Raw genomic sequence first — 9,935 nt, 5'->3', positions numbered from 1 at the left:
TAGCTTGCATATGTTCTTTAGCTGCAAACATCCCACATACATTCCAATCCTCACACATTAGCAATTACTTATGTGTGACATTCAACCTGTTTGCAAAACTCCACTAAGATAGTCATCGTACTTGTTGCAACGTTTTTCACAACATTCGCATACTGAAATCACATGGATAGATAAGAAAATGGAAATAGAAAAGTGAAGTGTGCAAATGTTGACTAAAGTGAAAGATGTTACCCATAATACTTGTATGAATGTCGTCAAAGGATTCTTATTTATAGCGTAATAGTTGAGAAAAACACCCATTTAATTCGACCACATGATTAGATATTCTAAGCGCATGTTCCCTTTCAGCAAGTACATGATAGTTGCCTTGGATCCTGTGTTCCATGCTTGCTTAGGAGACGGAGACAGGGACAACGCTTCACACATACAGCTATCAAAGTGTCAAGAACCTCATCAATAGCCTTTTGACTTGCTATATAATGATTATATGGTTTTTGTTTTCATCAACTATGATTAGTCCGAAATTTCGGACCTATCATTTATTAGTGTCGATAAACGAAGAGGAGACTTATATATATATTTTTATTTTATTTTATTTTGTATTTTTCTTTTCTTTCGTTATTTATTTATTTTATTTTATTGGCTCACTCTTTATGAGTGTAGACAATTGTCTATGGGTCTTTTATATACTCAATCAATGATTACCTTACTACAACATCCACGGCAGTATCAGGATCCCACCAAATCACTTTAGAGAAACATATAACTGCAAAAATAAAAAGAAAATGATTCAGTAATGATTAATTGCAAGGATGAATCTTTCAAACGACTACCATAGCTTAGTTTCGCATTCAATTATGAACGTATATATTTAAGGATTTTAGAACGATAAAGTGGAACTCAATCTACAGCAGTAAGAACTGTTTCAACCTTAAAAAGGTTTAAAGTGTCATCCTAAATAACTCATAATTAACTCCAAAATATGAAGTCTCAAGAACGCAAGAAATCAAAGAGTAAAAAAAATTTCTTTATGCAAGTCAAACATGCTTAACTACTCCCCCACACTTAAACTCAACATTGTCCTTAATGTTCAAAACCGAAAATTCTGATTTCTGATATAACAGTCTTGAAAAACTTGAAAACTGTACAAATGGATAGGGAACTAGGAAAAACATCCTAAACTAAAGTTGTTTGCCTACGTCTTTTCTATAAGGTGTCAAAATTTCACAGAGTTTCGATAAACGGTCTGACTGTTATGGCCTCCGGACTGACTGACATGCAATCTGAAAAAGTTCTGTAAAAATTCCGAAACTCAAACGTCCAGGCCTATCGCTACAACTTAATAGACTCCGAATTCAGATTTTCTTTTTGGAAAAGAAAAGTGAGTCTTTCCTCTTTAAAATTTGGGGTCAACCACTCAAATCGGACTCCGTATGAAGTCTCGAGAGCTATTTTGTGACAAGTGCGCAGTCAGAATTTTCTGACGAGAATACGTCAAAACTTTCATTATAGAAATAGGACTTTGTAAAATCTAAGATGAGAATGCAAGATATGATACGAAAAACTAATAAAACTAAAAACAAAAGGAATAAAGATACAAAACCGATGGGTTGCCTCCCACGAAGCGCTTGGTTTAACGTCGTCAGCCCGATGTTATTGTTATTGTCCGTACACCAATAATCTGAAAAATTGGTAATATTTCCAAATAACAATCTGCAATTCAAATAACAGCTTCACAAAAACATTAGCACAAAAAATAAATATTGAAGCTATCACTTTATTGAAGTTTCCCCCACACTTAGTCCTTTCTACACTCGGAAGTGGATAGAGAACATCGAATTTGAGAACCACAAAAGGTTCCTCAGCTTGGTGAACCTGCACAATACTCGAATCAAACACATCAAGTGGTGGATACTTAGAAGTAAAATAATTCTTAAGAATATTAACAGCACATATACCCAAACCTAAGTGAGGTAGCTCCTTAAAAATCGGGTTAACAACTCTTTCAGAAACTATTTCAATTGGGATAGGACAATCAAAAGATATAGAATCATGCAAAGGATTAGACAAACCTTTCACAATCTCTTGTATTACGGGATCCTCGCCATTCTTAAAGAATTTCAATGAATTATTTACCTCATTTGTATCGTGGTCCTCTATCAAACTATTTAGCCATTCTTCGTCTGCTTCAACCGTAATCTCAATATCTTTATAATCCTTGGCAAGCTCAATTTGGTCTTCCACGACTTTAATCAATTTGGTTTCATTCTCAATCTCCATCTCTTAAACAACCTCGTCATCGGAATTAGAATCCTCTTCTAAAACGTCTAGTTCATTGATGCAACTCCTAATTTCTTCGTTTGAGTACGTCACACCATTTATAACAATAGATATGTCATACCCAATCTTCTCCTTTTGAATAGGCGAGTGATCATTATTACGATCTGGAGTTGGAATAATCGTACCATTGTTGCAAAGATTTTCGAAAGGTTGCTCATCTTCATCGGAATCTTTGTCGTCCATAGGAATTTCAGAGTCGTTTTGGTTTTGAGGCCAAACTTCTTCCTCGTTCCTATTCTCAATGAGTTGAGCAGCTTGTATCTTTATCTTTTACATATTCCTTGGAAATTCTTGGTGTGATTCTTCCATCTTTTTGTTGCGCTCATCCAAATTTTGAATGTGTTGTTTCAGACCTTGTTGATGTTGCGTCATCTCTTGGATTAGTTGGTTCAGACGTTCATCAAAACCTACACTTTCACTCACCACCCTATTTCCAGACCAAATCTCCCCTTTTTGAATATGTGAATGATCATAAAAACGATCAGGAGTTTGGTTACATATATTGAAGTAAGGTTCAATTGGCAAATTGTTCTCCGCGCTTGGTTGTTCAATAAAGGGTTTCGGCGTGGACAAACTGGCTTTTAACTGAAGAATCAACCAATCAAGCTTATGTTCATAAGATAAACGATTAGAAGCACAACTATCCTCTCATCCTTGTGATTGTCCATATTGATTACCACTGTTGCATTTGTAATCTTGTGCTCCGTACAAGTTATTTCCGTAAGGAAACATGACGACTCACAAGAGTAAAAGAGAAAATAAAACAAAAACAAAAACAAGCTAAACAAATAAAAAATCAATTAGCAACTGCTCCCCGACAGTGGTGTCAAAATTTGTATGGGCTGTCGTAGGCTCAATAAATTAACAAATATATTTCCACTAATTAACTGGTAATATAGCGGTAGTAAGAGATCGTTCCCACAGGGAACCGTGTAATTGATAGGTTATTTGATCAGCAAGGTAAAATAAATAACAAAGGGGGTTTGGTTGTAAGATAAATATAAAGACAATAATAAAGAAAAGGATGATCAATGAATCCTCCGTCGTTACTAAGCGTTAACATGATTAGAATACTTGTCTATCTTCCGTTAGAACCATACATCACCAACCGTAGAATAGCAGGTACGCTTTGCTATCCCCAAAACTCCTTGCATCACCGGATAACATGTACGCTTAGTCACCGGATTCTATTCAAGTGAGCCGCCTTGAGGTATGCTTACAAGGTGTAACTCAATCAAACACTTTATGGTTTGTGAATTTAGGTTTGATCCCAACAGTTAAACTCAATACGCTCGGTTCACTTACTGATGTTGTTCCCACACATGATTGCTTTACAGAATCCCTCTGCAAGGTCTCATGTTTTCTACTTGTATAGGAGATGCACGACAATTACGGATCGTTCAACTCTCTACTACCAATAGAATGATAAATAGACTAATCTAGTTGCGCACCCAAACCAATCTAAGAATCAATCATAATAACTAGATATAATGAAAACAAACGATGATTAAAACCTCAAATAGACTTGTATTAATAATAAAGCTTCATGCTTAGAACATTGAATTCATCCTTAATCAACAAAGGATTTAGCTACTCATATTACAAAGAAGATTAATAATAGTTGTAACGGACCAGAAAATTTCCCTTCTCACGGGTTGGTTTTTCAACCCGATTAGAAGAGCAAACGCCCAGTACATCACTCGGAAGTTAAAATAAAAATATAAAAGAAGATGTTAAAGCATGAAAAATATAAAAGAAGATGTTAAAGCATGAAATACATTCATTTCTGAAAATTAAGCAACCATCATTTGTAAATGGGAATCACCACTTTGTAAGATATCCTAAAAGATTTAAAATATTTGTCAATAGCAGGGAGTTATCAAAAGAACTTGATTCATGACTAATTTCAACAAAGGAAGAATGAAACATGAACCATAAGAAGATTATATGAGACAAACAAAATATAATTCAACTGCAATAACTAAATAGCACTTTCATTTATGAGATACAAGTTTTGTAAACTAATATTCATCCTTTTATGAAGCTTCCTGAATGCTAAACAATGAAAATTCTAACAAACTGGACACTATACCAAAACTCTTCCAATACCCACTTGTTATTATGCCATGACATACATATATATATAAGGACAACAAAGTAAATACCAGCTTTATGTCCCTAACGTCGCTGCCGCGAGATTCTTGTAGCTTACTACTTCCAAATAAATCTAACTCTATGAGAAAAATAAAACAAAACAAAACCGGGTGAGCCACAGCCCAGTAGGGGATACAACGATAAACGAGCGCCAGAAATATACAAATAAAAATGCCACCAGTAGTTAACCGTAATACGAACACTTAAAATGAAATATGAAGTTCACAAATAATTGTAAAACATTCGTTCTCAAACATTTGAAAGCTGCCATTCAATTAATTAAATTCAAATAAAATTACTCTACTATCCATATCGCCAGTTGCCGAGTTGCCGATTCATATGGCCAGTTGCCAATCTAATAATTTCATGGCCAATTGCCAAACACTTTCTTAACGGCCAGTTGCCAAACTAATAATTTCACGGCCAATTGCCAAACACTTTCTTAACGGCCAATTGCCAAACTAATAATTCCATGGCCAATTAATCATTGGTTGATGGAATTAAGCGAATTTGGTCTTGTTGAAAAGCTAAGAAACTCCTCTTTAACATAAAAATGATAAGCAAACATAATCAGGTGCGAAGCTTTGTGTAAAAGTCTCGATAAGACAGGACAGGGATAACCTTTTCAGGAAAATATCAGTTTTGACAGTGTTCATTGAAAATTCGTTGAAAATTCATTAGACGACGGAATTCGTCAAATCTGATCTCGTTGGAAAGCTAAGAGAACCATATTTAACATAAAAATGATAAACATAAGAAATAAGGTACATAGTTGAGTCGAAAAGTCTCAATAAGACAAGGCAGAAACACATTAAAATTTCGGTTTTGACTGTTGTTAGAGTTAAATCAAACAATATAGAGGACTTCTTTAATTTTGAAATCAGTGGCCATAAATATCATAATTGAAGGGAGGTTTAAGATACCCAATTAAGTAAAATACAAGGATTATGACAAAACAAGAAGAACAAGGATAATTCAGGTTGAGTTGCATGTTTCAAAAACATAGCTCTTTAGTCATTTCTGCAAACAGGTGTTATGCACTTTAGAGACTAAGTTGAAACACTTGATTGAAGATAAAAATTAGAACTTTGACGGTTGCATACATTTACTAAAACTTCAGGGGAATCAAATACGTTGGAGAGTGATCACAATTCAATAATTCATAAAACAAGATGGTAAAACAAAACCATTTACAATAGCAAATATTTCCAAACAGGAATCACCAAACCTCTATCATAAGCAATGAATTGACACAAGTTAAAAGCAACAAGAAATCAAGAAATTAAAAACCCATACCTTATCACCAATAGCAACACCGATACAGTAGAGATATCAAGCACCCCATTTCAAACGACAAGCAAAGATTTCTTGATTAAAAATTTGGATGAAATAAACAACTTCACAGATGGGAGTACTAACTTCCCTCAAAAGCAAAATCCCTCCTTTAAAATTTTTGGTTTCTTTAAAGAGATGGAGAAGTAGAAGAAAAAATGGGAGAATCACCGAGAGAAAATAGGGAGAACAAAATCAAATGGGGATTAAAATTCTGTTTCCCTTTTAAAATGACAACATTACCCCTGAGCTCTTCTCCTGATGACACATATACACCAAGGTGTCAAGCAGTCAACTCTAGACTTAGACAACTCAAAAGAAACACTAATTAAACTCCACTTATGGTGCCAAGGGATGACCATTTTAGATAGACAAACATTTAAATGGGTTACAACGGTGGTTTTTCCTTAAAGGGGTAAACCCTAGGTTTTGATATAGAACTTGTGATATGATGATATGTGAAAGGCCTAATACCATTTTAGGTTTACATTGCTTGGCTATCAAGTATTTAGTTTGGTTAAAGAACCCGACCCGAAAATACGGCATAAAGACTCCCAAACGTGACCTTAGGCCTTCCAAGGTATTAATACACGTTTTCCTAATTGGTAAGTACGCGTACCAGTCCGCGAACTTCAAATTCCGGCAGAAATTTTCGGAATTAAAGTATGAAACCCGTCCGCGACCTTTACTGTCTTCGGTATTCAATAAAAGCTTGTTTTGGCCACAACTTCTTCATCCGAACTCGGAATGACCTCATTCCTTTTGCATTATTTTTATCTTTAAATTATCTTCAAGATGATGATGAGAAATACTTAATTTGAATGAGTTAAGATCGGTCTTTGTCCCTTCTCTTGATTTTGAGCGTTTTGCTCTTTTTCGTCGCACTTCTTCCACTTCTCTTGGACTTGGGTACTTGGATACTTAGGATACTTCTCTTCCTATCTATTTTCAGAACTTTGTTGCTCCTTTTTGGATGATTCACCTAATAGAGACAAATAAGAGAAAACAAGAGTAATAATACGAAAATATGCAAGAATAATAGCTAAACCAAGTATGGAATGGACACTAAAATCATATGAATTATGCACTTATCAGTCATCTATCACTTGAAAAGTCTATTTCTACTCTATCTCCTATAATGAGATATAAGTCGTGTTACGATATAGTTTTCTATTATGAACATTTGAGATTTCGAGCTGAGTTCATCTCGCTTATATATTTATCGAAACATGTGTTTACAAGCTTTCTCTTTAGCCATGTTCATCTTACATTCGTGACGAAATTCCGAATAAGATCATATGAAAATTGTCGAGTTACATCTAACATGGTTTGCGTGATACAATCATTTAGTGTTGCCTTGGAATGTTTCATTATGATAATTTCAATAACTTGAAAATTGCTTTGACAAAAAATGGTTTGTGAACAACAACTATATAACGTCCTCGAAGAAAGTTTCAATTATTGAAATTAAGAGTTGATGATATAACCATCCTTGGATATAAGCATATATAGTGTGTTCGCACATTAGTGTATAAATCCACAAACCGGGAACCAAGTGTATGCATATGTGTGTATACAAAATTGGTGAAGGAGACAACGGGTACGCATACTGGTAGAAGTTTTTGAACCGAAAATATCTGTTGTGTTTAGGAATTACAAACTCCTAAACTAGTCACCTTAAGTACGCGTACCCGTACGCATACTAGAGGAAGTTTCCGAACCGAAAATATCTGTTGAGTTTGGGAATTACACACTCCTAAACTAGTCACCTTAAGTATGCGTACCCGTACGCATACTAACAGAAGTTTTCCAACCGAGAATTTCTGCTGAGTTTGGAAACTTAACAAACTCAAATCCGGTTGCTTAAGTACACATACCCGTACGCATACTTAAGCTTGTTATTTTGTCAAATCGGTCTGTTCATGAACTTAAATATTTAAATCTTAAGGAATGCAATCTTTGTAAACCGTGGCTATAATGTTCATGATTGATTTAAGTGAATCAAAACGATTTGATTTCAATTGTGTCTGCTATGCAATCGAACAACTCGTTAACTAGTATCATTTGAGTCATTTGAACTAGTTATTGATAAAATGAATAAGGTTAATATGAGAGTAACAATATGGCTAACTTTGGTTGACCATTATTGAGCCAACATGAGTGTACACGTTTGCGTACGATTACATAAACCTAAAGGATGGTACATTTCATATGTGTGTAACAAGCTAAGTTCGATCTAAGGGTTGAAAGATATTAGCTTGGTTGAATCAGGTTTTTCATTTAACGATGATTATTACTTTGTTACCAAGGTAACTTGGATTGCAAACCCTGATTTGAAAACTATATAAAGGAGAACTATAACACCTGGGAAACCTAATCCCCACACCTCATGTGCGATACTAGTTGTATAGCTAGAGTCGATTTTCCTTTAACCTTAGGTTTTCCTAAAACCTGTAGGTTAACGACTTGAAGACTTCATTGGGATTGTGAAGCCAGACCGATACTACTTCTCTTGTAGTTGTGTGATCTGATCTTGTTGTTTCTATCGTACGAGTACAATTATAAAATTGGCTTGAGATTTATTTCTCCGATAGGCAAGATAAAAAAAGTAGTCAAAAACAATCTTCGTCTCATCGTTTGTGATTCCACAATATCTAGTTTAGCCATCATACGATTTAGATTATTGTGAGGTGATTGATAATACTAGGCTATTCTTCGGGAATATAAGTCCGATTTATCAATTGGTTCATGTTCACCTTGATTTATCAAAAGACGGAACAAAAACTCTTGGGTATTTCTGTGGGAGACAGATTTATTCAATCCTATAGACTTTTCTGTATGATACAAATTTGTTTATCAAGTCTTCGAGTTTGGGTTGTAGCAACTCTTGGTTGTGGGTGAGATCAGCTAAGGGAATCAAGTGCGTAGTATCCTGCTGGGATCAGAGACGTAAGGAGCGCAACTGTACCTTTAATCAGTGTGAGATTGATTAGGGTTCAACTACAGTCCATTCCGAAGTTAATTGGTAGTAGGCTATTGTCTGTAGCGGCTTAATACAGTGGGGTGCTCAAACTGGACTAGGTCGAGGTTTTTCTACATTTGCGGTTTCCTCTTTAACAAAATTCTGGTGTCTGTAGTATTTCTTTTCCGCATTATATTTTGTTATATAATTGAAATATCACAGTTTGTGCGTTAGATCAATCAATTAGAATATCCAACCTTTGGTTGTTGATTTACATTGATTGACACTTGAACATTGGTCTTTGGTACCATTTAAGTTTACTCCTCTTATATTCAATCGGGCTCGTAGATTTCTATTTGCTGATTGCAGATTGAATTAAGAGTTAGAGATATTAAACTCTTTGATATACTTTATTCTAGATTGAGTCTGACTGTCTAGTGTGATTCTCTAGAAAGTATATTGGAGTAAGTCCTCTCAGATTGCCATACGAATTGTTGGGTGTGGTTGTTAGACCCCCCGCATTTTCAAAGGTACTAGAACAATTTTATAGTATCTTCATACCTTAGATCTATCATGTGACATATAATTAACTAATTTATCTGCAATTTGTTATTATCAATTAAAATTTGATTTGTGAGTCCATGATCCTTACTTTTATAAACCTTACGATCATAAGTTTTCCACCATGGTCTTAAATCTAATATTGCGACCTCTAATTTTCTAAATAAAGCTGTCAGGGCATAGCTCGGTTGAACCCACCAAGCACTGGTATGTCAAGTTTGGTTGTCATATTTTAGTGAATCAAAACTCATGTTAAGAGTCGCTTGATTATGTACTAGAGTCAACTTCATATAGGTTAGCTTGAAAGTATTAGGATATGAGACATTATAAGTATTGCAAAGACTTGAAGATGTGAAGAAGCAAGGAGCTATAACGACAACAATCATCCTTCCACTTGAGGTTAGTGATATTTGACTTGAACTGTTTCATTCCCTAACATATCGTTCAAATCGTGCATATTGAAAACAAAACTGCGAAGAATATTTGAATTCTAGATAGACATTGTATTAAGGAATATAATACGAGGTTTATTGCTTAACCATTAAAATTTGTAGATAAGACATCGCCATAATCATTTGAATGCTAT

General features: G+C 34.7%; 1 long non-coding RNA gene across 1 annotated transcript; it reads right to left on the bottom strand.

Moving 5' to 3' along the window:
- Positions 1–4,288: 4,288 nt before the first annotated feature.
- LOC113288320 lies at positions 4,289–5,993 on the bottom strand. Its single transcript, XR_003330569.1, has 2 exons — positions 5,791–5,993; positions 4,289–4,573 (listed from the first exon to the last, which is right to left on the bottom strand). It is a non-coding gene; the product is annotated as an uncharacterized LOC113288320 (long non-coding RNA).
- Between the last annotated feature and the right edge of the window lie 3,942 nt (positions 5,994–9,935).

Source organism: Papaver somniferum, chromosome 6 (genome assembly GCF_003573695.1).
Source record: "Papaver somniferum cultivar HN1 chromosome 6, ASM357369v1, whole genome shotgun sequence".
Classification (NCBI taxonomy): domain Eukaryota; kingdom Viridiplantae; phylum Streptophyta; class Magnoliopsida; order Ranunculales; family Papaveraceae; genus Papaver; species Papaver somniferum.
This window is presented reverse-complemented; position numbering and strand designations above follow the sequence as displayed.